The sequence below is a fragment of the Aptenodytes forsteri genome, unplaced genomic scaffold, assembly GCF_000699145.1.
Source record: "Aptenodytes forsteri isolate BGI_AS27 unplaced genomic scaffold, ASM69914v1 Scaffold79, whole genome shotgun sequence".
NCBI classification, from domain to species: domain Eukaryota; kingdom Metazoa; phylum Chordata; class Aves; order Sphenisciformes; family Spheniscidae; genus Aptenodytes; species Aptenodytes forsteri.
In genome coordinates, this window is record NW_008794776.1 from 4,121,249 (window position 1) to 4,137,484 (window position 16,236).

Here is a 16,236-nt window from a genome sequence, read left to right on the forward strand (position 1 = left end):
GGATGAGGGAGGGACCTAAATATGGGAAAACTGCCGTAACTGACTACTATTTCTGCAAAATAGATGAGGCCCGTAGGAAGCTCAGCAGCTGGGCGAACGGCTGTGTCGCCAAAGGCAGCTGAACAGGAATGCGAGAGGGGGAAAAATAAATAAATACGTCCGTACATCCCCATGAAATGAATCCCTCCCCATTCAGCCATTTCCCTTTATTTCTTCCTTTTAGAAGCAAGGTTATCGGGTCTAACATCACATCCAAACATTTCAGCACTAGCATTATACGGGATGCTCCAAGGTCAGCGCCTGCAGCTGTAAACTCATTAGTCTTGTCTTTTGTGAGAGAAGAAAGGCTCTTCATTCCTCTCTCGCCCCCTTCCCCCTAATTAAAATTAAAGTATTTCCTGGCCAAAAGTCATTTCTGCATTCATTCATCTCAATTCTTTTCTGTTTGGATAAACCACCCTCTGGTACTCCGAGGGTGTTATGTATACAAACTATAAACTCTTAATGGTCCTGCAGTGTGTTATGACTGGCCTAAAGAGCTAAAGCAGGCTCTGAAAAAAGTGGTTCTTGGCAACGCCGTGTATGGAGTTCAGGCTCATCAGTCATATGCAATTAGAGATTAAAAGTGCTTGATGGACTATAGGGGAGACCAGCACGGAGGGAGATTAGGAATGTAGGAGAGAAAAGGCAAACAAAAGCTTTTATCTCGACGCAGCAGTTGCTACTACAAAAGCAGCGACAGGAGGACAGTCCTCGTTTTCCGGAGGCGCCCACAGCCCTTCCAGGCTCGAGGGCCCAGGCCTGCTGATCGCAGTGCCCCGTCTCCGTCCTGACGACCACCCACATCTCGAGTGGGGCGATGCGAGTCCTCGGGGACCACCAGAGCCAGTGGCTGTTGCTCAGGGAGGGCACAGGAAGGACGGGCTCAGGAGAAGGCTCGTGCCGCAGCCCAGGCTTTCAGGATCCCTTTGCCAGCTGCCCACGGACACAGTGCCTGGGCAAACCCCCCCAGCTGCTGGCAAGGGCCAATCTGCCCAAAACAGAGGCACCTGGGAGGCATCAGGAGCCTGAAGGGTTTATAGGGATGGGGAGGGAACAGTGCCCCTTCTTTCTAGAGCAAAGGGGTGTTTCCTGGTTGGGGTCCTGCTGCTTTGAAAGGGTGGTGGGTGGTTGGCATGTAAGTGCTTTTTGAAGGTTTGTGGCCATTTATTTCCTACGCTTTGCTGAGTGTGGGGGCCTGCTACATGCTGAAACAGGCTGTTGGGGCAAGGTATCTCCCTGCTGACCACATCACTGCCTGGATGCGCCCAAGGACAGGCAGGAGCAGGACACAAGAAAAGGTGAGATAAGCGGGTGGGATTGGCAGGGACTGTCTTCCCCTTTCCTTCCATACCTTCAGCCTACGCAGCCTTTCCAATTTTGGGCAGGCTTAAAACAGTGGGCTAATGTGGGCTATGGGTGGACACAGAAATGCTTTTTTTGCCAGTAGACGACTATTTGGGTTTGCAGTCTGGAGAAGGTTAACTTTTTTAGGCTATCCAGAGAGACCTCAGCCAGAAAGCCCAGCTGATCTAATGTTGAATGCACCTTGGATGGGCCCATGAGATGGTGCATTTTTCCTTGCAGTGGAACGTAGTTGTTTTGTTAACAAAATTTGTTTTGAGCTAAGAAAATGCTTGGCCCTCACTGAAAGGGAAAAGCGTATGAGCTGGGTAGGGCAGCCTTGACCCCAAGGTGGAATGTAGACCAGTCACCAAGGATTAAGCGCCCTCCATGCCACCACAGTAACTGTGTGCTGGAGGCTTTTCTGCTCATCATCAGGGCTCAGAGCACCCTCAGGGGTTCAGTGCCCTTTGCTGGGTCACTGACTCAGTGGCAAGTTAGGGGAAGGGCTCCATCAGCTGAGCTGCCAATGCAGCCTGGCTGGTCTCCTATGGAAACAAGAACACAGCTTAGCCTGCAAAATTGCACGAGACTTCAGCCTTTCTTCTCTGCGTCTTCAAACACCTTTGTGCTTTGTGTAGGAGGAAGGTGTGAGACAGCTCTTCTGTGCACGGTGGTCGCTGCAGTCCAATAAACTGTTTCCTATAGTATCAGGAGAAACAGGTGAGATCTAGCACTTTGTGACCTTCTTGGTGAGGCTATCTGAGAGTGTCAACCCTTGAAAAACCAGGAGGCTTCCCTCCTTTCTCCCCACAGCACAGTTGTCCTTCTGTCCATTTGCTTTTCCTACCCACAGCTAGCAAGAGAGCCAGGGAGGCACTTGGCCTGCCCAGCCTGAAGGAAGGAGCTGACTCTTTATGGAGTTTCATTATAGAAGTCTCAATCAGCCATTAGAGGTTCATTTAAATGGGTTTTCTTGAGCATTAATAGGCTATGGTAGTGCATTCATAGCCAGCTTTCCTCAGGTTTTGCAGAAAGTGGTATAAGTGGGTTTCTTCAAGTATATGTGATTGCTCATAGCTGCTGAAGTTGATTTGAATCACTTGCTACCAGGCTCACCAATTTAGCCTGATAAATTGTGCATTATTAAATGGGGGAAGGGAACAAAGCTGTGTTCTCCCAAAGAAGAAAATGCAGGATTTCTCATCAGTGAAGAATGATTCCTCTCATCAGCACAGTCTGAGAAAGGCCATAATGAACCGTTTGCACCTGAGAGCAAAAGCCTTCAGTCTACTACATTTCTGATCAGTCCTTATGCTCTGAGATTCAGATATGACGGGTTCTGCCCAGAGCCAGCCATGAGGGCAGGTAAATCCGACCAGCAGTGTGTAGCTAAGAGTATGCTTATATCGGTGCTCCTTGGCCACTCTCATTAGACATCAGTCCTATCCTCTGTACAGCTGATGGTGGCTCTGCCTTTCTGTTCAGGAGCACTTACTGACTGCAAACTGTGCGTGGAAGAGGGATTCAACCCCTTGCCCCAAGCATTAGTACTTGCTAAAGAAACAAACATATTTGGAAGGCTTTTCTCCTTGTGTTAGATAGAAAGCATCTGCCATGCAGGAAGCGACCGTCTGACTCTTTGGAAAGCTGGTCTCGCTCTCACCTACACAAGCTGCTCGCCAGTCAACAGGCTCACTGGTGGTCATGGAGTTGGTGCTTGGAAAGGGCCTGGTCTCCATTACTGCAGTAATGAGAGTATTGTTTTGGATTGATATTCTGAAATGCATTTTAGGCGATTTCAATCCAGACACCCCAGCCTCTGACCCCAGCTGCAACAGTGACTGGGTATGCAAATAACCCACTCTGTTTGGATGACACTGAAGTATAATTAGTGTTTTTAATATACTGCATAAGTACAAGCCTTGCTGGATCCCACTGCTCCATCAAGACTGGCATCCTGCTTAAGTGTCCCAGCATGCACGGGGCTGTATAATCAGGTACCACACTGAGTTTTCACGTAAGCACCACGGTTATTAATGCATTGCTATGCGACAGCCAAGCCCTGTGCACAGGCTGCGTGCTCAGTCCTGGGGGACTGTGGGCGCCGTGCATCTTGCGCTCAGCCTTGTGGCCTGATGGATGGACCTGTGTTAATGAGCTCCAAAGGGAACCACATGGAGCCCTCCTTGCTGGAGGCACAAGCCTCTAAGGGAGGGAGTTAAAAGAGGGCAAAAAAGAACAGTAGAGAAAAGGGATAGACTCCAGATAGCTCCTTTGGGGATGTGAAGGTTGTGCTTGATTAAAAGCAGTGCTTTATGAAAACGTTATTTGCTATGCTTGGAAGATGACATTCAGTGCAATAAGAGTGTACACCAAACCTAATATGCTCCCTATGGAAAGAGCTGGGGTGTGAAGTGCCTGTGAATACATCCTATCCTCTTATCTTTGATCCCTTCTCTTTAGTAGCTGGGTTTTTCCTCCCTGTGCTGGGAGATTCCACTTTCTCCCAAATACGTAGGCATCCTTCCTCCGTGGCAGTGTGCAAGCAATGATGCAGAAAAGGTCTTTGATCAGAAGAGTCACAAGAGCAGAGAACTACAGCTGCCTCTCTGAGACACACGGATGACTGGTATCAAAATCTCAATGCTCAGATCCCATCCTGAACTCTCAGGGTGTATTTGTTTTGGATGCCGTCAGCTTGGCTACACCAGCACAACTGGAATGAGCCTTTCAGAGGGTGATGCACAGATCTATTTCCAAGTAGTTTACACTAGACTTTGTCTGGACGTGTTTGGTTTTTAATGCTTTCCCAGAACACTTGTAAATTTTTATTTCTGCCGAGAGCAGGAGAAACTAGCTGCTGTGCACAGAATAAAGTTGATTGTCTACGAAGTTTAATGCTGTTTTCTTGCTCTATTATTTGGCCATTCTGTGTTTGTGCAAAACTCTGTTTTAAAGCTCACTCAGAGCTCCTGGGCTGTGCAAGGAAGAGAAGGGGGAAAAGCTATTTCTCTGCTCTGCCAAAATATACAGAAGTTTTATGTACCATGATGGAAAGTTAAGGTGAAAAGGGCTGGATCTGAGACAAGAAACATTTCTTTAATTTTCTCTACTTTTTTTTAACAGGATTTGCTGTTGCTTTGAAAGCCTCCTGCTATTTTACAGGCAATAAAAAAGAGAGACTGAAAACATTTATTTCCTGAGACTTGCTCATTTCTTGAGCTCTGTTAAACTGAACATGCCTAGCAAAGGGAAGGGACGGCATGAGCCCAGCTGGGGAGACCAAAATTTGCCCGCCTGGCCCTAACAACGGAAAGCTTCGTTCTGCTTTGCAGCCCTTGTCCTGTGCCCTGTCCCCTGCGTCCCGTGTAGCCCTGGGATCCCCCGAGGATGGGACCTGCCTCCCCGAAGCCACACGAGCTCCTGGGTGTTAAGACGGCCGTGCAGGTGAGCAGGCTGTCGCCGCATTTTCTACATTGGTGACTGCTCTTGGCTCACAGGTAAGCCAAAAGATTTTACACAGCCAGGTGCTGGCTGGCTGCAATAACGTCCCCCTGCTTGGCCAGTAACGTTGTCTAGTGCCTTTCCCGTGGGCTGACAGGGGTTACAGGTACAGGTAGCAAAAGATCCTCAGGTCTGGCCCATCTCCCCAGCCCAGGAAGGCACATGGGTTTCCTCCTGTGGCACAGTCTGCGTCCAGGGCTCCAGTGGGATGGTGACCCTGCGCTTGGCCTCTCCCAGTGAGTCTCGACTGGTGGCAAATCCAGGTCATGGATGTGGAGGCCAAACCTGCAGCTGCACGTTAGGGTTCACAGACCATTTCAGAAGCATGTGCTGTAAATGAGAGGATGTGTGAAATCAAAAATATTTTCACATGATTCTCATAGTTTAGCCTTCGTTTGACCTACAGCTTTACTTTTACTTACTGCCATTGTTTTTGGCTGAAAATTACAAAGCTGAAAGAGCATCTGTTCCAAATAATGCTGGTCAGGCTTCTGGATAACAGCTCAGCAGCTTCCTGCCAGGAGCAGTTGCTGTGGCTTCTCAATTACTCTTAAGATGTATTCAATGTTTTGGGGAGGATAAGGGAATATCATGAGGAAGATAGGCTTTCTACAAACAAATATTTCCTAGGAACCAAAGGCCCACGCATCTTAACTAGGGTATGTTTAAAAACTACATAGTTCAGGTGAAATTCTTCAAGGGGAAAGAATATAATACAGCCTTTAAAAAGCATTAAACAAAGATGATTTTTTTTAAAACTGGCTATCAAATAATAAATGAGTACAAAATAGGATCAACTGGGAGGCATGTATACTTAAGGAACCCAGATCTTTTAATATCTAAAGATACCCTCTTTATTTAAGTTGCTGGTTTTTAGACGTGAGCCACCTTCTTTATTTGGTTTTAATAGGGAGATGTCCAAAAATGTGTTTTCTTCAGCTCACACCAGGGCAGATATTAAAAATTTCTGAGTTGTCTCTTCAGGTAGGAAGGTAATCCTGCTTGCCTGCGCACCCGAACCTCAGAGGGTTTTTTAAATATCCTGCAAAGCCTGGGGAAAATGCTCTCACTGCAGCAGATCCTTTCAAGCCTGCCTGCCGGGCGGCGGGGCGGCTGACCTCAGTCAGCAGAGCTGGCCAGCAGGTTTGGCTCTTCCAAGACAGGTCTGGCTTTCGTTGCTTTGGTCCGTTTGCCTCCTGCGCAGCCCTTCCCGCAGCACAGGTGGGCAGGGTTTGTCAGGCAGCGGGAGGAGTGCTAGCTGCCACAAGCAGACCGGCTGCTTGTCCTGGTCTCTCTGGCTTGCTCACGAGGTCACTTTAACAGCAATACACTTCTAACTTCTCCCTGTTTGGACTAGGCGGCAGCGGGTTCGCTGGTGGCTTCGTTCTCCTCGCGGCAGTGCCGCAGGACAGCTGCGGGGCTCCTGCCAGCCCCTGCCTGCTCCCTCTGCAGCCCTCCGGTGCTAAACGCCCCTTCCTGGCCGGGCTCCAGCAGCATGTCTCATGTTCAGCCAACCTGAATCCCCTCCAAATGCTTTGATACGATGTCTTTCTTCACTTCTCCTCCTTCAAAATGGTTGAAGGCTCTACCTCGTTTGTACCATTCCTCATGAATCCATCGGTGTTGTGGACCTGTGCCCATCAGAGGCACACGGCTCCATTTAGACCTCATGTACCATCTGCCTTTCCTTTTAATGAAGTTTTTTTGGGGCAGAAGACAGGGAGGCAATCCCAATGGCTGGGCACCTCCACCACTTCATGCAAGTGGAGGAGGCAAGTTCTGCTCCTGGAGGGTGGCTCGGACTGGCACGTGCCTGCTGTCCCCATGTCAACGCACATCTTGTCCCCCTAAGCTGCACCTCAGTTTTACTAGGGACAAAACCAAAGCTCCCCATCTCCTCACCTTCATATTCTTTTGACCAAACTCTACATTGTAGCAACTCAGAGCTTTAGAAATGCATGAGGGAAATTTTCTGTTTCAAATATCAGGCCTTAACTGGCATCTTCATTTGTGGCTTTGATTTTAACAGGAGCAAAAGCATGGCTTTGAGTGTGCATGTGAGCGGGTGCCCTATCACACAAGCAGGGCAGTGATGAGATGCACACTACCATGTACACCTGAACCTATTTTATTTCAGCCCTGAGTTTCAACAATTTTAGCTTCTTGAAATTTCTAAAAATACAGAACAAAGCCACAACCTGACTGGGGGGGGTGGGGAGAGGAATTAAACCTCAGCTGCCTTCTCCCCACCCCCCCATCCACTCCAAGATATTTATCAGCAAAGATGACAGGTAAGTACAGCCACAAGGTGTACAAAAGTTAAAATACTAACTTTTTAACAGAATAAATGGGATGTCAAAGTCTGACCCTGCTCCTGCTAAGATTCTTGGCTTCAGTGACACAAAATCCCAAACTGAAGTTTCCTCTTAAGTAAGAAGGGGCAGTAGCAAGAGCCGCACCTTTGTCACGGTCCAATGTCTCATTGCTGAGTTTGTGACTTGAACTCTCCAGCAGTGATGGCTGGAGACTGGAGGTTACCGAGTCTGCAAGCCCAGGGGGTTATTGATGGGATCTTGTGCACACAGACCCTGTGCTGGTCTGCATTGCTGCCAGATGGAAATGCACAGCAGGTTCCTCATGTTTCCTGGGATAGGGTAGGAAGATCTGGTTTTGTCCTGATTTACTTTGCCTCCTGGTTTCTCTGGTATCTTGGATGACTTGCTTGTGAACATGCCTGCATGTTTCTGAGCATTATTTCTCTCCTTTACTTCAGTTCTGATTATTCCCTATCTTACAGTACTTTTCTATTATCTGTTCAGATGGTTAAACTGGAGATTAAATGGAGTAAAAAGTTATTACATGGAAAAAATGAAACTTCTAATTTTTTTTTTGGCTGAGTTCCCTTGACTAAATTATGTGGGGTTTTTATTTGCTACAGCAGGTCCCCAGGCTGCTGACTGATGTTGCAAAATGTTAATGGTTTCTCTCACTTCCCCGCACTCTCCCTCCCACCCCCCAACCAGTATCATGGTCTGTCCATCCTGAGTGGGGTTGGTTTTGTTTTTTTTCCTAAAGGTTCTGCTTCCCCACTGTAATAATATTACTGCTCCATTAGAGCTAGCACACATGGGCCCTGTGGTTACCCCTGGGCTGTCTAAATCTGTACCCTAACCTTCACAGTATGTAGATCATCAAATTATAAAATGGAGGTCAGCCAGATTGCCACACTTGTGTGAGAGGGGGTCACTAATTTACACCTATGTGTAAAGAATAAATATTTTCTTGCAATCATGTTGCTAAGCCTGGAGGTAGACAGCTGAGTCTTTCAAGGATAAAACTGATATTGCAACGTTGGGCTACAGAACAGTACTACAAGAAGTGGATTCTTGGGATTTTATGGGGGAGCGGGCTGAGGCATGCCAAGAGGTTTTGTCCAAGGTGGATGCCCGAAGGTTACATCCTCATCTGGAGTGTTTGGAGTATGGGAATAACCAAAGCTTCCTCGGCAGAGATCAGCCCTGAGTTAGGGACAGACACAGGGTGGGAGAAATGCTTCAGGAGTCACTTGCCCAAAGCACAATCCCCCATTAATTAACAGGAAGGTTTCCATGTGCTACACATTCCAAGAGGTTTTGCTTGGCAGCCCTGTCGATCATTCCCAATGCACTCTAAGAAGGGAAGTTTGGGCAGTTTATAATTCTTTCTTGCCTGCTGCGTACTGAGCACAGACTTTTGCAGCTGCCCTGCTGCTAGTGTACCAGGTGAATGCTTTAGTGGGGCTGTTTTGCTTTGTGATGTGGGCATGTGAACAGCTGGCAAAGCTAAGCCATATCCCTCGTACTCCCATGTGCTGTAAAGGCTGAAACCTTGCTGAAATGTTCATTTTTCTAACCTCCTGCAAGATATGACACAGCCCTGTGTTCTGGGGCCCGTCATGCACAAGCCAGCTGCAGGTGGCGAGAGGGCAGATGGCAACAGCATCAGTTCAAATCTTTGTTTTTATTCCCATACCAAAAAGCCTACAAACAGTTGTCCCCTGGGTTTTCCATGAAATGAAGCTCAATATTCACAAGGCAGTGAAAAGCAAAAACTGGGGAAAAAAAAATGTAAGGGACTTGTTATTTTCCAAACCATGCGTTACAAATGTAGGAAACCCATTATTAGAGTTGCACTTTCAAGACGCTGCTCAGAAAAGCCTAAGCAGAGCACACAAAAAAAAGGTGATTGTAAGGGTATGACATCCAAAGCAACCTCAGCCTGACCCTGTAGTGACCTACATAATGACCACAAATTTGCGATTTAGGCCTGATTACTTCAAACTGAGCTTTAAAGAGCTAATGGGGGTGGTGGTGTTTTGTTTCCTTGCCCCTTTGCGGCACTGCTATGGGCAGTTTTGGTGTGAAGTGGCTGGACAAAGCGGCCTGGAGGTGCCTTGCAGCCGCAGAACATTTCCACAGGGACACAGAGATGGTGGGAGCTAAAAGCAAGAGTTCGCTACCACCGTCACAGGGTCACCTTCTGCGTGCTGCGCAGCTCCTGCGGTGCATCTGGTACTGGGGTAAAGGGGTGTCTGACGTAACTGGGATGCCTTGGCAAACATGGAGCTAAATTTGCAGTTAATTCAGTGATTTATAGCCTGTGCCAGACCCTGCACCAAAGGTTTCTGTGCTTTACAGGAGCTGCATTCCTGCCTCAGTTTCTCCCCCTAGCAACTAGTGCTATGTTGAAGCAAAGGGTGCAATGGCAGCCTTTAATGTTCAGGTTTTGGGCACAACCATGAACTTCAAGACAGGGCCAGCTGAGCCAGCTCAGTTACCAAAGCATCTCCTGCTGCTGTAGCACTGCCTCATCCCAGAGAACAGCCTTGCCCCGTGCAGACCGTCAGTCACAGGAAGGTGATGGGTGGCTGAGTTCTTGTGTCACTGTAACTCCATTTTCGTTACCTGAGCTTGTTTGTAGCCTATATAATTGTAGCAATTAGATACAACCACTCTTAGCTGCATAGCTTAATTACAACTAATGCACATCATTTCAATTAATTTTAATTATACAGAAAATGTGAAGAGTCTGTTACTCCATTGTTAAAATCATTTGGGACAAACAAGACCAAAGTGCTAAATTTCGTAAAGGACCTAGTTATTAATTTTAACTCACTAATGAATGGATATGTCTCTCAATTCGCCAAAGATGTAGTCTCTACTTGAAAAGTCAGTGCTGTAGATATATGGCTATATTGGCTTGTACAGAAAGATTCAGTCCCAGCTTTAAATGCAAAATGGAAATGCCCCATACTGCTGTCTCAAGCAATACTTCTACAAAAGTTATTTCATGTTAATTAAAAGTAACCACCTTAAAATTAACATCCACTGCTGCTGAAACATCACCGTGTGGACACTATTCTGACAAAATAAATGTAGGCATGACCACTTACTTGGAATAATTTTAGCTTCTAATTAATCCAACGATTTTCTAAGACATTGAAATCTACCTCCTACTAGCTCATTTCTATTTAGTCTTTGAAAGAAAATGTTTAATGCTTCTTAGGCAAGTTTGGAAAGTCTTATTTATGATATGTACTACTTTTATCTGCTCTTATAAATACCACTCCCTTAGAAATAAAATGTTTCTGGAGTTTGCTACATTAAAAGGAAAAGAAAACATAGCAGAAACTTTGAGTCCTGTTTTAAAGCATAAAAGGGCTTATCTTATCTAGAGCAACCGGTACAGGATAACCAGTGTTATCTTATCACCACATATTGATGTCAGGGTTTAAAAGGACTTGAGGCTGTTATGCTACACGGAGCAGAACTCCTACACTGATAAACACTGATAAAGCCGCAGTGCTCTAATCTAAACTACACCTTCTTTCTGCCCCAAATACACATGAGAAGAGCCAGAAGCATTTTTCCTAGCACAGCACAATCCTCCAAGTGAGGGTGGGCTCCTTGGCCGGCTGGTGCTGCTGGGGAAGGTCCCTGAGTGTAGCTAAGGCTGACAGCAGCCTCAAGGAAAAGAAACGAAACCCGTCTCCAGGCCGAGCTTTGCCCATGGCCATGGCTAAACTCCAGCCTTACAGGAATAACCTGAACCAAAGGCATGGGGGTTTGTCAAAGGGCAATGTTCCTGCGAGAAGGTAATGAATGGGCTTAAAGCCGATTACCTTCTTTAAGTGGTAGCAGCCCACACTTGCAGTGCTGACTGTACCAGCTTCAACCCTTCAGCATCCTGGCTGGAATAATGAGTAATTTCTTCAGGAAGGGATGTGTAGCCCTAAGGCTTTTGCTTGGAGAAAAAGAGACACCCACAAAGTGAATCAGGTCCTGCGAAGTGAGAGCTTGTCAGGCGTGGGATGCAGGCTGAGAATCCAGGTTGCATACATGGTTTCTTCTTGCCTGAATAACGCGGATGCCAGTGACTGATGTTAACGTAATCTTCCTGTGTTAAGCCATTGAATCAGCCTTCTGGAGGAACAATGTGGATCCCAATTAACAACTGACTGACGTAAGAGTGCCCATGCTTGTTAGAAGCATGCTAACGACCTCAGGGGTCCCACTTTGCCCTGCACGGCCAGCTGCTGTGCTCCAGCATTGCTCACCCGCAAAAACACCAGGCTTTGGACATGGCCTGCAGTTGGCCTAAGTTTGCTTCAGGGTTTGCTTCAGGGAAGGGGCTTCTCTCCAGGGTGTGGTAAGGGTACAGGTGTGACACTGATAATGTTGAGTATGTTGGAGCCGAGGGGAAACCAAGTCATGGACAAGGTCCCTGCATCACTTCTGTCTGCACACAGCCTTTCAATGGGAGTGGTGCAGTGCAATGAGGCAAAGGGCAGAAGGATGTACAATAGAAATAAGGATGTACAATACCGGTAACCAACATGAAAGCTCATAGGAAGGACCAAAGTACAAGGCTGAGATAGTCACGCTGCAGATGTTCGAAATGTAGTACATAGGGCACCCACATAATCTATGCATGAACTCAGAGCTTGACACCTCTTGCCTGCTTGTGCAATTCCAATTAAATTTGGGTGCATTAATCTCTCTACTCTTAGTAGAAACTCACTTGCTTGCTCTCTCTCACCTCCATTTTCTGCCAACTGCAGATAAAACACCCAGTCAGTCCTCTGCTTATTTGATCCTAAGGTGAAGCGATCAAACAAGCTTGCAACCTTACTGAAGGATCACACAGAATGAGAAAGTGGGCTGCAAGGCAGATTAGTGAAATTGCTTCCATTACAGCTCCGAGCACAGACATATGCTGTCTTGGCAAGTTTCTTTTGCAACAAGCCTAACTTTCCTCCCTTTTCCTTCAGTTTTGCTGTGGTGTCGATGTCCCTTTCTCTAGGCGATCAGGATAAAATCCCACACTTCGGAAGAATGGCAGCCTTGAAAGGCCTGATGTTGCACTCTACCACGAGCTGCACCAGCTTCTTTTATTTCAGTAGAGCTGCTCCATCCAGATGTAGATGTCACAACACATATTGTACAACACGCATCCTTCTGTGTTGCCTTGAGCTGACAGAGTGTGATTCCCAGCCGTGTGGCAGCAGAGCCACTGCTCTACAGTCCTGGGGACCAAGATTCTGCTCACTCTTTCCATGCTTTTTTATAAACAATAGGTGGCAATTTTACCAATTAAGTGTCTGTGGAAGCAGTGAGTTTGGATCAGATGCACACAGCAGCTGCCACAGCATGACTACGCAGCACAGAGAGGCTGCAAGCACTTAAGCAAGACAGAATTATCATAGCACAAGATTAGTTCAGATATCATAAAGCACTGTTCCACTTCCAACAGCTCCCCACCAGGAAATCTCCACCCATCCCTGCAGTTAAGATGTGTATCTGTCTTGCAGTGTTAATTGTGCTGGCCTGCCACTTTGCCGTGGTTTATGTAGGCGGCCCAACTTAACAAACCTGGACAGTAAGGGCATTCCAGTGCTGGGGCGGATAGTCCAAAAATGAATAAATGTAAGTCATGTAGTTCTGCTGAACCTGTGGTTTAAAGCTTCTAATTGTTAACTTTCATCTTTTACCAGCATAAATAATAAATGTGGCATGTTCCCCATTTTCCATCACCACCACATTATTAAAGCAATAAAACAATTTCAAAGGTGTGGTTATCATAAGCTAATGGCACCTCTAGGGGATTAGTAACACCCCAGGAGACTTCTTAGTCTTAAAAAACCCGATACCCCCTGTCAGTCTCTATTAGCTCAGTTGTGTGAGAGTGTGTGCACAGAGCTCCCTGCTCATGCTATGCCACTTGGCGCACAGGACAAGTTAAGTGACACAACTGCAGGCATAATTAGGTCAGGAGATGCTTCCAGGCAGACAATTAAATAAAAGAGAGGAACCCTGCAATCACACACAGCTCAGATTATGTATACACGCAGGTAACCCAGCTGCCTACAAGCCAGCTGCAGCTTTTTTCAGTCCAATTCAGAACAAAGGGAGAGTCTCCCCTCTTACGGGAAGAAGTGGTGAGCAAGTGCTGCCATGCAGAGCACTGTATTGTGAATGCAAAGAGCACTCCTTGCCGCACACCTGAGAGCCTCTCCTCAAGATCAGGCTGGTGGGGAGGGAGTAGGTGACTTTGAGAGAGCCATTCGCCTGCCTGGAAGCATCACTTCATGGGGATTTGCAAACCTGTGCCGGCAGCGGAGCTGCCTGTGAAGATGAGGCTGCTGCCTGCCACACCAGGTGATTTGGGAGCACTCCCTACGCACAACTGCTTTGTGGATATTCCTCTCCTGCCTCCCCACAGTCTCTGTAATCTTGGTGTGACAGGAATTACGTTAGTTTTAGTATCTGCTGAGGCATTAAGACCAAGCTATTTAGCACATCAGAACAACAGTATTAGCAAACAGACCTTCATTTAAGGTAATTACGCACCAAGGAGACTGCCTTATCTTTCATCTCCTGTTTATTTTGCTAACAGTCACCCAGATTCTTTAAGTATCTCCCCTGCTATCAGTTATCAAAGCAATGATGAAGGTGGAAGACAGCTGAATGCACTAAGCTTTAACACAGTAAAAGCCTCACAGGTGGGAGGAGGAGGAGGAGGGACAGCTGAATAAGGGTGAGAGAGGAGGGCTGTCTATCTCTGCCTTTGTCTGCCTATCAGCAATGCTAAGCTGGGAGCCCTGATCCTACAGGACTTTGCACAGCCTGGAGCAGGGATGGGATCTGAAGGACATGTGCTGCACTCTGTCATGCCACAGAGGCTTCAGGTGAGCACAGGCATTTGCTAATTGCTATTGCAAATTATCACAGTGAATCTTCAACTCCCACCGTGCCCACACTTCGCTATCATCCCCAGTAAAGATAAAGGGGGCAAGGGTGGGAGGATCTATAGAATGGGTGTAAGCCGAAGCACCATGGCCTCAAAGATTAGTATCAGGCTAAGCAAGGTCTTTAGATACACGTTTCCATCCTCCCCAAAATGAAGGGTGTATTCAAAGTCTGTTGCAGTCAGCAGAAGGCACTAGTGTGACCACAGGCCTTAGCCACATCATCCAAAAAGCACACTGGGAACTGAGCCGCTTGATCCCATGCTCAGCTTTAAAATAATAATGGACAAAGGAATCTTAGGAACATTTAAATGTCTCTTTCCACCACAGAATGGCTGGGGGGGAAAAAAAAGAAGTGAGTCATGTCACAGTGATGGTGAAGCAATGGAGTGCTTGAGTTTGGGGAGAAAGAAGTACTGCAAACTGGATAGTCTTTGTTGTGATTGCTGTGAGGACTTAATCAGTCAATAGGCTAGCTGTAGAGGTAAAAATCCTCTTACTGTGATTCATCAGAAGGATACGCTACCTGGGTCCTGGTTCTCAAGTGCATTCAAAAGAAAAGGGCAATGAAATGCCTTGAGAGAACAAGACCTTGGAGTAAATCATACTACAGTGCTCAAATTACAAACCTACCGGGAATAAGAGTGAACATAAGATGTAGGATCTGGGTCCCTATTAAGAAAAGAGAAGAGCAGCGGGAAATGGAAGTAGCTCTCACTGAAAGCAATGCTGGGACATGAAGTAGAAAATAATGCAAGTGTGCTGTGTAGCTATCATTGCTTTACCACATGATTATTATGGGAGCACAGCAAGTTAGCACTAAGCCTCCTTCCTCTCCTTATTTCTTGGCCAAGTGAGGCTGTACAGACCAGAAACATGGTTTCTCCAGCAGTCACTGGGATGCACTGGCTAGGCACTCTGGGCAGTTTTGCCATCTGTATGTCCTTCAGTGTAAGCTTTCTCATATGCTTTAAAGAAGGTGAGCTTTGGGACTGTGCCAGCTGCTGCCACAGCCACAGCCTCCAGCTCCACTATTTTTTCAAGACAGGTTGCATAGTATTTGACCTCAGAGCATCAGGGTCCAAAAAAAAAAAGCATATCTGGATAAAATACAGGAATGCTGACAAGGGGATGTGTGTTTTGGGGATGCAGTCTACATATGCTATCACCCTGACTGCAATACATGGGTAAAACAAAGGGCAGAAAACTAAACTCTAAATTCATTCACCATCTCATTTCATTCTGTTGTCAGACACAACTGTTGCCATTCAAAATTTTTTACTCCTTTTATGGGCGTATTTATAGTGTTGTGTCCATGAATTAAAGGACAAGAAACATCTTCCACCAGTTACAACTAGGCAATGGAAAACTGATATTATACAGGCAGAAAATAGGGTGAAAAATAAATATCCAAACATTTTTCAAGCAGGAATCAATAGTGGTCTGGAAGTTACTGTAAGCTTATATTTAGTAAAATAAAACAGATACTAAGAGGAAAGTCTCGTAACATTCAGAAGTTAATGTAACTTTGTATGATAAGCAGAACAATTGGTGGAGTTATTTTGGTTTTTATAGCTTTTTCATATGTGTCTGATGGAAACAGTAATTTAAATCCTTTTGGATATTGGCACAATCATGCAGATGACAAAAGCATGAACTGTAAACAAAGGACTGCAAGAAGTGAATGCACTGCGTTACAGAAGGACATCCAGGAATGTGTAATTCATGCATGGTCTAATACAAAGAGCAAATTGGGATACCAGAGCACTTTGCTGATTCCACTAAATGGGGAGATTTTGAATGCACCTGGAGGAATAATACCAAAAAAGGACCTAGATAGACTAGAAAGCAACAAAATATGGAGATTTAATGTGGAAAAAACGTAAGTAAATCTGTCTAGGGAAAACTAATCCAAAACACAGATGTTCTGGAGAGAGAAATCTTGAAAGCAATCATGTTAGAGCAGACAAGGAATGACAACAGAGTTAATGGTAAGTCCCTGGTGCAACAGGCAGCACAAATCAGGATGGGGAGTTTGCTTGCGTGCACTGACAGCCCAC